This window comes from Perna viridis, chromosome 1 (genome assembly GCF_037379345.1).
Source record: "Perna viridis isolate PV_CMFRI_1.1 ecotype Kerala chromosome 1, ASM3737934v1, whole genome shotgun sequence".
In the NCBI taxonomy this organism is placed as follows: domain Eukaryota; kingdom Metazoa; phylum Mollusca; class Bivalvia; order Mytilida; family Mytilidae; genus Perna; species Perna viridis.
In genome coordinates this window covers 30,549,709-30,559,802 of record NC_142445.1, presented here as the reverse complement: position 1 = coordinate 30,559,802, position 10,094 = coordinate 30,549,709, and the positions used below count along the sequence as shown (strand labels likewise).

Genomic DNA, 10,094 nt, shown 5'->3' with positions numbered 1-10,094 from the left:
TCCGTCTTGATAAGCAAATATGTTACCTTGCGACCAAAGGTCTCAATGGTCATACTCAGATCTTTTCGAGCTAATGAACTTAAGCTAAAAATTGGATAATTGTAATTATTATCAGCTTTAATCGATTACATTTTTCTATGTAATCATTGTAATCGTTTATCATCCATAAATCTTATTACATGTAATTTAATATAATCAATTACTTGTCCTGTAATGCTGATTACGTTTTGATTACATTCTGAATACTATAGAAATAACGTTTGCCTATGAACAATATAACTACTATACTCCCTGAAATATGATAGCACTTTTAACTTAACTCTATTGTTAGCACCAACATTAGTAGTTTGCAGAGAAAAAAAAGTATATTATTTCCCTCACCAATAATTCGACTATATCTTATTTCATAACGACCTTTATAACTTTCATTTTATGTTTTCGAATATCAACTGTTTCGGATGTTTCTAGAAAAGCTGAGAACACTTACCCTACCGGTGCACCTGATCAACGATTTCTTCAATAACCACCTTGAATTTTGAATGAAATGAAATAAATTATTTGATAACGACAACAAGAATAATCTGTGCAATATAAGATGAATATGGGAAGAGTTAATAACCAAAGATTCATCATTCGTGCCAAGAACGCTTGAAGGTTTAACTCGTGCTCGGAATATTCACTCTTTCCAATTAACTATCCTATTAATCCGACAGTCAGATATTCCCGAGCGAGGTTGACTTGACTAGTTGTCACCGGAATAGCAGTCTCCGTGTGGTATTGGCAAAAAGTCAAGCGTCAAGTTTGTATTTGGTTTCTTACAGTTTTATCTATATATATGAAATAACATTCCAATGGAAACAAATTGTGCTCCTTTACTTGCTGACCTATTCATTCACTCTTCTGAGGCTGACTTTATAGCTGATCTGATCAGAAAGAAAGAATATCGTTTGGCTAGATCCTTCAATCTCAGTTTCCGCTATATAGATGACGAATTATCTTTAAACAATCCTAATTTCGGGGATTTGATACATCGCATCTATCCAAAAGACCTTGAGATAAAGGATACTACAGACACTGTGAGGTCAGCCTCATATCTTGACCTACACTTAGAAATCGATGGTAGAGGAAAACTATTGACCAAACTTTAAGACAAACGTGATGACTTTTCGTTCAGAATTGTCAACTTCCTTGTCCTTTCATTTGTGGCAACATCCCTTCGGTACTTGCGTATGGAGTATTCATATCACAACTCAAACGTTATGCCAGAGCTTGCCGAAACTACGCAGACTTTTTATATCGCGCTAGAACTCTGACAAACAGGCTTCTAGGTCAGAGTAATGTTGCTACAAGATTGAAGTCATCACTACAGAAGTTTTATGGTCGTCATCATGAACTCGTGGATCGTTATGGTGTATCCACCTGCCCCATGAAAACCTTGATTTATTCAACGGGTCATAGTTTTCCTTTCCTCGTTTGTCTACCCCGGACTTGACTTTTTATGAGCAACTCGGCGGGTGTTTCTAGAAAAGCAGAGGACGCTTACCCTACCGGTGCACCTGGTCCATGCTCCCAGTTTTTAGTGAAGTCCGAGTTCCTCATTTGCTTTTGTTACTTGTTATGTATGATTTTAGTTACTTTATGTTCTTTGTTGTGTATGTCTGTTTTCCATGTCTGGTCTTTGTCCCTGGATTACATTATTTTGATTACCGCTATAACCTTGGTTCCCTTGATTACTCTAATAAACCGCTTTTCTTTTTTTACTTTATCAAATAGCTCTGCATCAATTGAGAAACTTCAATATTAATATTATATAAAGAGAAAATTCCAATACCACAGGTCCCCTAACTGAAAATGTATCTGTATTTTTAATGCTTTTTTGATACTTGTAATGATTATTGAAATATTTTCTTGAATTTTTTATACTTTTTTAAAAAGTTTACAAATTGCAAAATGAAGACAAATGATGCTAGAATAGCAATATATTTGATAGATAAATTAGTCAGTTAGAGACATATAGTACAGAAAAAAACCTGTATATTCCGAACCCCTTTTGAACAATTGAATTCGCACAGTGTGGACAGGTACTCGGTTTACCCAGGTTCAAAATACATTTAAAAAAAACATTACAAAGTGGCTGGTTTAGAGATGGATCTGTCTACACAAGTCTCATTGGAATACGGAGCCTGGCTGACGGATGTTGGATTTTGTTTAGACAATTTTGAATTGCGTAGGGAAGAAATTTAAATTGTCAAAGGGACAAAAACCTCATCAAACAGTGAATAAAAAACACTTAAATGCATACTATGGGTCCTATACGAACGGTAAATATTTATTCCCGAACCCCGTAGTTTGCCTCCGGCTGGTCCATGAAGTGACAAAAATTGCGTCACATGGGCATGACACAATACAATACACTTAACATTAAAAAAATCAAAATCAGTTAGTTAATGAAGTCGAGGTCCCTATTAACAAATGTTTATTAAAAAAAACTAAGAAACTGTTCAAAGTTCTCTACTTGGCAATATTTTCATGAAATTTTACTCAAACCGCTATTTCGTCGTCCGGATATTTGACCGATGACCGAATATAAAAAGAATGGCTTGACGATAATAATTAATAATAATATTACCCGGAAAGTAGCTCAGTTAACCGTATATATGAATAATAAAAAGTAAGAAGTAGCCATATTTACGAACAAAAAAAGAAACACGTAATAATAGAATAAAAAAGAGGCACAAATTTTTGGTCTTACGGGCTAGACGGGAGGAGAAATACAACTGTCAACAAAGACCTATATCAAAGAACATTGGAAGTGGTTACTAAATATGTTCTATGTTAATTTTAAGAAGAACAAAGATTTTAAAGAGTTGTGAAATCTTTTTAAAGATATTGCATGCTAGATGGGTCAGTGTGCTCGTCTTTTTTTTTTTAATTTAAGCGTGAAAAGGATTTCTCTAGATTTTTCATATGTTTTGTCTTGATAGAACTTATCTATTAAAATCACCAATAAATAAAAAAAGAAATTAAACAAAAAGAAAAACTTCCCAAACAATATTTTAAGGTGTATAATTGACTATATGTTTACATCCATACCAAATGGTAATGATTTATTATTATAAAGCGTTACCTGCATTGAATGGTTTAAGCATAACTCTTGACGATGTTGAATATTCCATGGGCGGGTTACAGCACGAGTCGAACGTGCATTCCAATGTATCTTGTCTATATGTTGCAGCACAACAGTTGTCTTTTTCCACACACAGGTTTGCACACATGATACTAGATCTGATTGTTCTTGTTCCTACGACAGTGTCACTCGATGATATTATTTTGTCGTTGTGGACTGCAAGCGATTGGAACTCCCATTGTCCTTGAGCGGATTGTAGCCAGCCGAGTAAAAATGTTTGCAAAATTTCTAAGAAAAACTGGTTTTGTAGAAGGTTTGACAGCATTGTTTCCACTCTTTTTGAGATTTTCATAAATAGTATTTATAAAAACGTTAAAGTTGTACAAGTGAAGACATTCAGAATACAGAGGGTTGATCTTGTTACAAGTCACACTGAAAGATTGAATGAACTTAATTAGAGTCGTAGAGTATTTGATTAATTATCGAATGGTTGTTAATTAATCGGCTGACAGTATTTTCCGATACCAGGTGCTAGTATTGTTTAATTTAAACAAGCGTGATTATGATTATCTTTAAAAGAGGTGGGAAATATCATGGGTGTGCAAATATTAGACTGAATTTAAATAGTTTTTGGGTTGATATGTTATCAATAAACCGTTAAAAATCATAAACGGTATATCATGTGTACAATTTTCGAGTAATATTGTCCTGAAATAAGAATGTAATAGAAATAGAAAGAGAAATGTGTTTATAAGTGAAAAATCACTCTTTCACACATTTTCGCTGTCATATGACTTATCACTATCTAACATGATTGGTAACAATCTCTCTGCGTGGTTGTTTAGCTCCCTTTGAGAAAACCAAGTTTTTTTGTATAACCTTGTTTTGCCATGTGATCCATTATGAATTAAATTATAAAAATGATCCTTACATTTGAACTATTTATAGGTAATAACGTTTTCAACTAGTTTACGCTACAAAAAAGCTGCGTTCAGAACTGTCACAAAACTAGGGTATTTAGTAATATCTGTTAAAAATAAGGAACTTCTTTACTCAAATACATTAAACCGATTATTTGAATTGAGTACCTGAAGATAAGATTTGACAAATCGACATTACACGTGAAACTAATATAGTTTTAATCATAGTTGTCTGGAAATACACACATTCATAACAGAAAAAAAACTAGACGCATTGGTAGATTAGATACCACGAGAACAGTATATTTCATAATGATTTTAATTCAGAGGAATGGTAATGAGTGGCGCGTCCTATTATCCTATTTCAATCAGTATAATTTTGTGATAAAATAAATAATTATTTGAATTCATTAAAATCAAAATCAAATTTAATTGGTAATCTGCTGTTGTATTACAGAATGACAACGGAACTCAATTTAAGGAGGTAGACCTAGGGTAAGGGACATAACTCATGAAATCAGTGATATGTTTGTATCATATTCAATTTCACCAAAGCCTTTCAAGCTTTTCTCTGAAATAGAATGAAATCAGTCCAAGTCACTTTGATGCTTACACGAGATTGACGTAAAATAATGAATACACACGTTCCAATGATTTCTAAGAGTTGTGTCCCTTACCCTAGGTCTATCTCCTTAGATGAACTGTTCAAAAGACATTAGATTGGCGGGTTAAGATAACTAGGAAACATTCTTTTAAAAATGTTCTCGATCTTAATCACTAATTGCAAAAGAAAGTTTTTGATGAAGATGCTAATTTATTTGCAAATTCACCTAAATACTAGTTTTCCAAAAAGTATGAATAAGTGGTGTTTGTATTATTTTTCGGTGGTGAAGAGAGAGGAAGGAGTTAGGATACTAAAAACGTTTCGATTCCTTCTCATTTTTAGCTTATTTATTTGCATGTTTGTTGTTGTTATACATTACTCATCAGAACATTAATATACTGAAGAAAATATATACTTACAGTTTGGAAATTTTATTATGGTTTCTCCAAGACTTTATGTATAGGCTCGTGATATAAAAAAAAGTTGAAATTCATGATGAACTTGCTATAAATGACTTACGACAAGCTAAACTGTTTCTATGATGTTCCAAAATTTAAGACATTTAATTAATTACACCAATCAGCACCGTTTTTATCGAAAAAAAATAATTAAAGAGACTACAAATTCAAAGTTATTCATGATATCGATTTGAATATTGAAGGAGTAAAAAGGTGTACGATTCAGAGTGGATGTTGAGCTCGTTATAGACCGTTACAAAGTTTACCCAACCGGCACCTAGTTAATGCTCCAGACACTGTGAGGTCAGCATCATATCTTAACATATACTTAGAGATCGATGGTAAAGAAAAACTAATGACCAAACATTACGACCAACGTGATGACTTTTCAGTCATAATTTTCAACTTTCCTTACATCTGTGTCAACATCCCTTCTGTGCCTGCGTATGGAGTGTTCATATCACAACTAATACGTTATGTCAGAGCTTGCCGTAACTACGCAGACTTTTTGTATCGCGCTAGACTTCTTACAATTAGGCTTCTGGAACAGGGTTATGTTGCTACAAGATTGAAGTCATCACTACAGAAATTTTATGATCGTCATCATGAACTCGTGGATCGTCACGGTGTATCCATTTGCACCGTGAAAACTGATTTGCTCAACAAGTCATAGTTTCCCTTTTTATGAGCAACCCGGCGGGTGTTTCTAGAAAAGCAGAGGACGCTTACCTTACCGGTGCACCTGGTCCATGCTCCCACTTTTTACTGGATTCCAAGTTGCTCATTTACCGTTGTTTACCGCAGATTATATCTTTCTATCTTGTTCTGTAAAGTAGTTTATTCTAAGAACAATATGGCTTGCATATGGTACAGACAGCTGTGGAATCTTAACTTCTTACATGTATCGTTCTAATTGCCTGTCCATATTTATTAATTACCTATGAGTAGTATAGATGCACGTTTGAGGGGGGTCTAAAGAAAGATAATTAAACTTCAGTTGTTAGAAAATAAGTTTAATGTTCTCTTTGTAATAATTAAATTGATTGTGTAATTCACTTTGAATAGATGTTTTCACGGTAGAGTGACATTTACAGCAGATGTATTTATTTATTTGTTTAAGTGGCTTAGTACTGGACTTTATGAACATATTTATGTTATTGGTTGAATGTTTACAACTCGTACGTTTGATTTTTATCATTAACAGCTATAATGTTTACAACTGGGAAATTCGTTTTTATCACTCAATTGTTTTAATCATTTTTGTGTAATATTTTTTTTTTGTATATTCAATTTTGAATAATTAATGGGATTTTCCTTATCTAATGTGAATAGAATGAGACTGACGATTGTGATTTTAACCTCTTTTGATGATGTACATTTGATGTTATTAGCTGACATGGCCGTAGTATAAAAATGTTCAACATGATGAAATCTATCTGTGGTGATATTACCAAAAGACGTGTAAACCGAGGAAAGTGAAGAAAAAGGAAGTGAATGTCAATTTGAGATCCTAAACTGACCGCCTCTTGTTTTTTTAAATAAATCATCCTTGCGAATCGTTCATTTGGTTTCATCCACAAAATCAGTTTCCATATTTAAAATATTCGGGTCCTGGGAAGCAATACTGTTTTCTGTTGAATATTTACCTCTTTAACTTAACCTGCATAGATTTTCTCAATGACCAAGGGTTTTCAGATATTACTTGTATTACCGAAGAAGTTTTCTCTACAAACCACGACATTTTTGATAAAGTGTAATGGAAAAGGTTTAGGAAAGTACAACCTAACTTGAATCTTTCCTAAACCTTAAACATGAAAATACCGTCGAAGCTCTGCAAATTATCGAAGCCGAAGAATTTGCCTTCGTCGTAATGAAATCTGCCGACTTTGGCGATGTATTTGACTACATCATGACTAATGGACTGATGTCTCAAGAAGCAACCCTCTCCGTTTTACTCAAGTCGCTAAATCTGTTGAATATTGCCACGCTCATGGAATTGATCACTCCGATATCAAAATGGAAAATGTTCTTTTGTTGAAGGGATCCGTAAAATTGATCGATTTCGGCTTTGCCAAAATCGAGTCTGATTAGTTCTGCGGAACCCTGCCATACGCCGCACCCGAGGTTGTCATGGGAATGACATACAAGACCATGAAGGCCGATGTGTGGAGCCTCGATGTAATTTCTGAAAATTTGGTCTCATTTTGTTGAAATAAAGCTGCTGTTTTGAGGGAGTGCTCATCGACACCGTACAACTCATATTTTCGGTATTCATAATTAGGATAATGATGTTCCCAATATATCTGATCAATCCAGACGCCTAGATTTTCTTTTTTTTTTTTTTTGGTAATAATTACTGTAAAATCGTAAAAATGGGAATTTTCAGAATTTCCTCTATATACCCGTTATTTCCTTTTTTCAGAATATCGTAGTTCAGTCAAGCTTTTGTATGATATAGTACATTAATATAGTCTCTTAGCTTCAAAATGAGCCCATGTGATGAATTTTTCTAAGTCAAGTTAAGTCAAGCCTCAACATGAACCCAAATGTTAATAATTAATATATAAACAGTGTACGATAGACATGTTGGGTACTTTTATTTTAATTATCTATGCATCCAACATATCTTCTCATTTCAGGCGAGTTTTTTTTCAGTTTCAATGTGACAATAATGAGTTTTTCATAAAAAGGGGAATTTTCGGATTTTCGTATATTCTTTCAGTTTTAATGGTAATTGGCTTTTTTTTCAAGTACCCTACTTCAAACAAAGTTTGAAAAATTAACAGTATAGTTCATGTTGAGGCATTTTTATCATGGTAGGGGTGGCAATTCTCCACCTATTTGGATTTGGAAAAGTTCAAATATTTATTACTTGGGCTCGTTAGAAAGCTAAGACACTACATAACTGTATTTGAATATACAAAAGCTTGTTTGAAGTACGTTATAAAAATGCCAATTATAGGTGAAATTGAAGAAAACATGAAATTCCGAGAATTCCCCTTTTTATGAAAAACTCATTGTTGTCATATTAAAACTGAAATGAGAAGATATGTTGAATACATAGATAATTAAACAATAGTACCCAACATGTCTATTGTATACCGTTTCTATGCCAAAAATTGACATTTTAGTTCATGTTTAGGCATTTTTTATCATGGGTAGGGGTGGCAATTTTCCACACAACTTGACTTTGAAAAGTTCAAATATTTATTACGTGGACTCATTTTGAAGCTAAGACTTTATATTAATGAACCGTATTACACAAAAGCTTGTTTAAACTACGGTATTCTGACAAAAAAAGACAATATCGGGTGATATAGCAGAAAATTATAAAATTCTGAAAATTCCCATTTTTCTGATCGTTTAGTAATGTCACCCCATGCAAAAGGAAAATCTATGCGCCTGAATTGGTCAGATATGTTTTTATAAGTTCATAAAATCAGGTTTAAATTTCCCGCAAAATATCTTAAATTTTTATTTCATCCACTGAAACTGTCCAAACTTTTTCCTTTAAAAAATCCCATCCTCATATGGGCATCGCTGGTTAGATTTTGAGCTATTTCACTTTGTAATCCACTTATTAAATTTAGCATGGTAAAAATTGACTTTCTTTTACTATCACAATGAAGTCAAAGTGTCTTTGAAAAAAAACCCTTCAACATTGGAAATATACAAAACATTGCAAAATACTTTTTTTTTTTTGTCCTCTTTTTCAGAAAATGTTTTATCAACAATAGAGCAACCACTGGTTTCCATTTATGTCATTTTTCATCCCTAGCCAAAAGTGCTAAACTAAACTGTGTAGTGCTGGCTCGATTGTTCCAGCACAATACGGCAGTGAACATTACCGTGTCCACTTAATTACATTACCGTATTCAGCATCATTGTTGCAGTAATGTGTCAGTCGATTGTTCCAGCACAATACGGTTATACTGTATCCCTGAACATTACCGTGTCCACTGCCTTTGATACAGTCAACAATAGTGCATTACCGTAACAATAGGTTCACTCGTGCAGATTTCTAGTGATACAACACGTGCACTATTTAGAAGTTTTGTAGGACTGTAGGACTAGTTTGTTCTCAAGTCTATTGGTTGAATTAGTGGTATGTAACCTGCGTAGAAGGCATTTTAAAAAGTGTAAGGAAGTCCTTATAACTTGAAAACCACAAGAGAAGTCTGAAACTCATTGAACGAATAAGGAACCAAGTATCTAGCGGTAATCAAAAGAATGTAATCCAGGGACAAAGACCACACATGGAACAAAGACATACACAGCAAAGAACATAAAGTAATTTAAAAAATAATACATACAAAGTAACAAAAGCAAATGAGCAATTCGGACTCCCCTAAAAACTGGGAGCATGGACCAGGGTAAGAACAGGCAGGTATTTTCATGAGAAATCTAATAAAAACATTTTTTTCTCCAAAATCGGACCAGAAATAAAAAAAATTTAAGATATGGTCCACTATGACCCCCATAAACTGACAATGCTCAATGCTATTTAAATCAATTAAATATTCTTAAAACAGAATTCTATAAGAAACAAATTAAAAAAAGAATTGTCAAAATTGAAAAAAATAACCTTCTACATCAACTCTGAGTAAACACCTATTTTACCCCTTTTTTTGCAGAATGGTAGGGCCAGTGACCCCATTTCAAATAGCAAGCTTTCCCGGGCAGTAGGTAACAATATATCAAACTTTCACAACACTTGGTTCATTACAACTACCCGGCAAAATTTTTGCACAGAAATGAAAAAATTAACAATAGCAACAATTATAACAGAATTGGACCACAATTTTTTGTGGTTGTAAACAGGCTACCTACCAATAGTTGAATGGAAGGAGAGGTGAACTGTCAGTGATAAACTATGTGCTAGTCTGATTGTAGGGAAACTTTCAACAAGGTACTTGCATGCATTCACTTTTAATATCATATTTAATAAACTTCAAGAGAAATGCCAATAATTAGACTACAGAATG

General features: G+C 33.5%; 1 pseudogene; it reads left to right on the top strand.

The window, feature by feature from the left end:
• The first annotated feature begins 2,145 nt into the window (after positions 1–2,145).
• On the top strand, positions 2,146–7,320 carry LOC148628317 (testis-specific serine/threonine-protein kinase 3-like; annotated as a pseudogene).
• Positions 7,321–10,094: the final 2,774 nt, after the last annotated feature.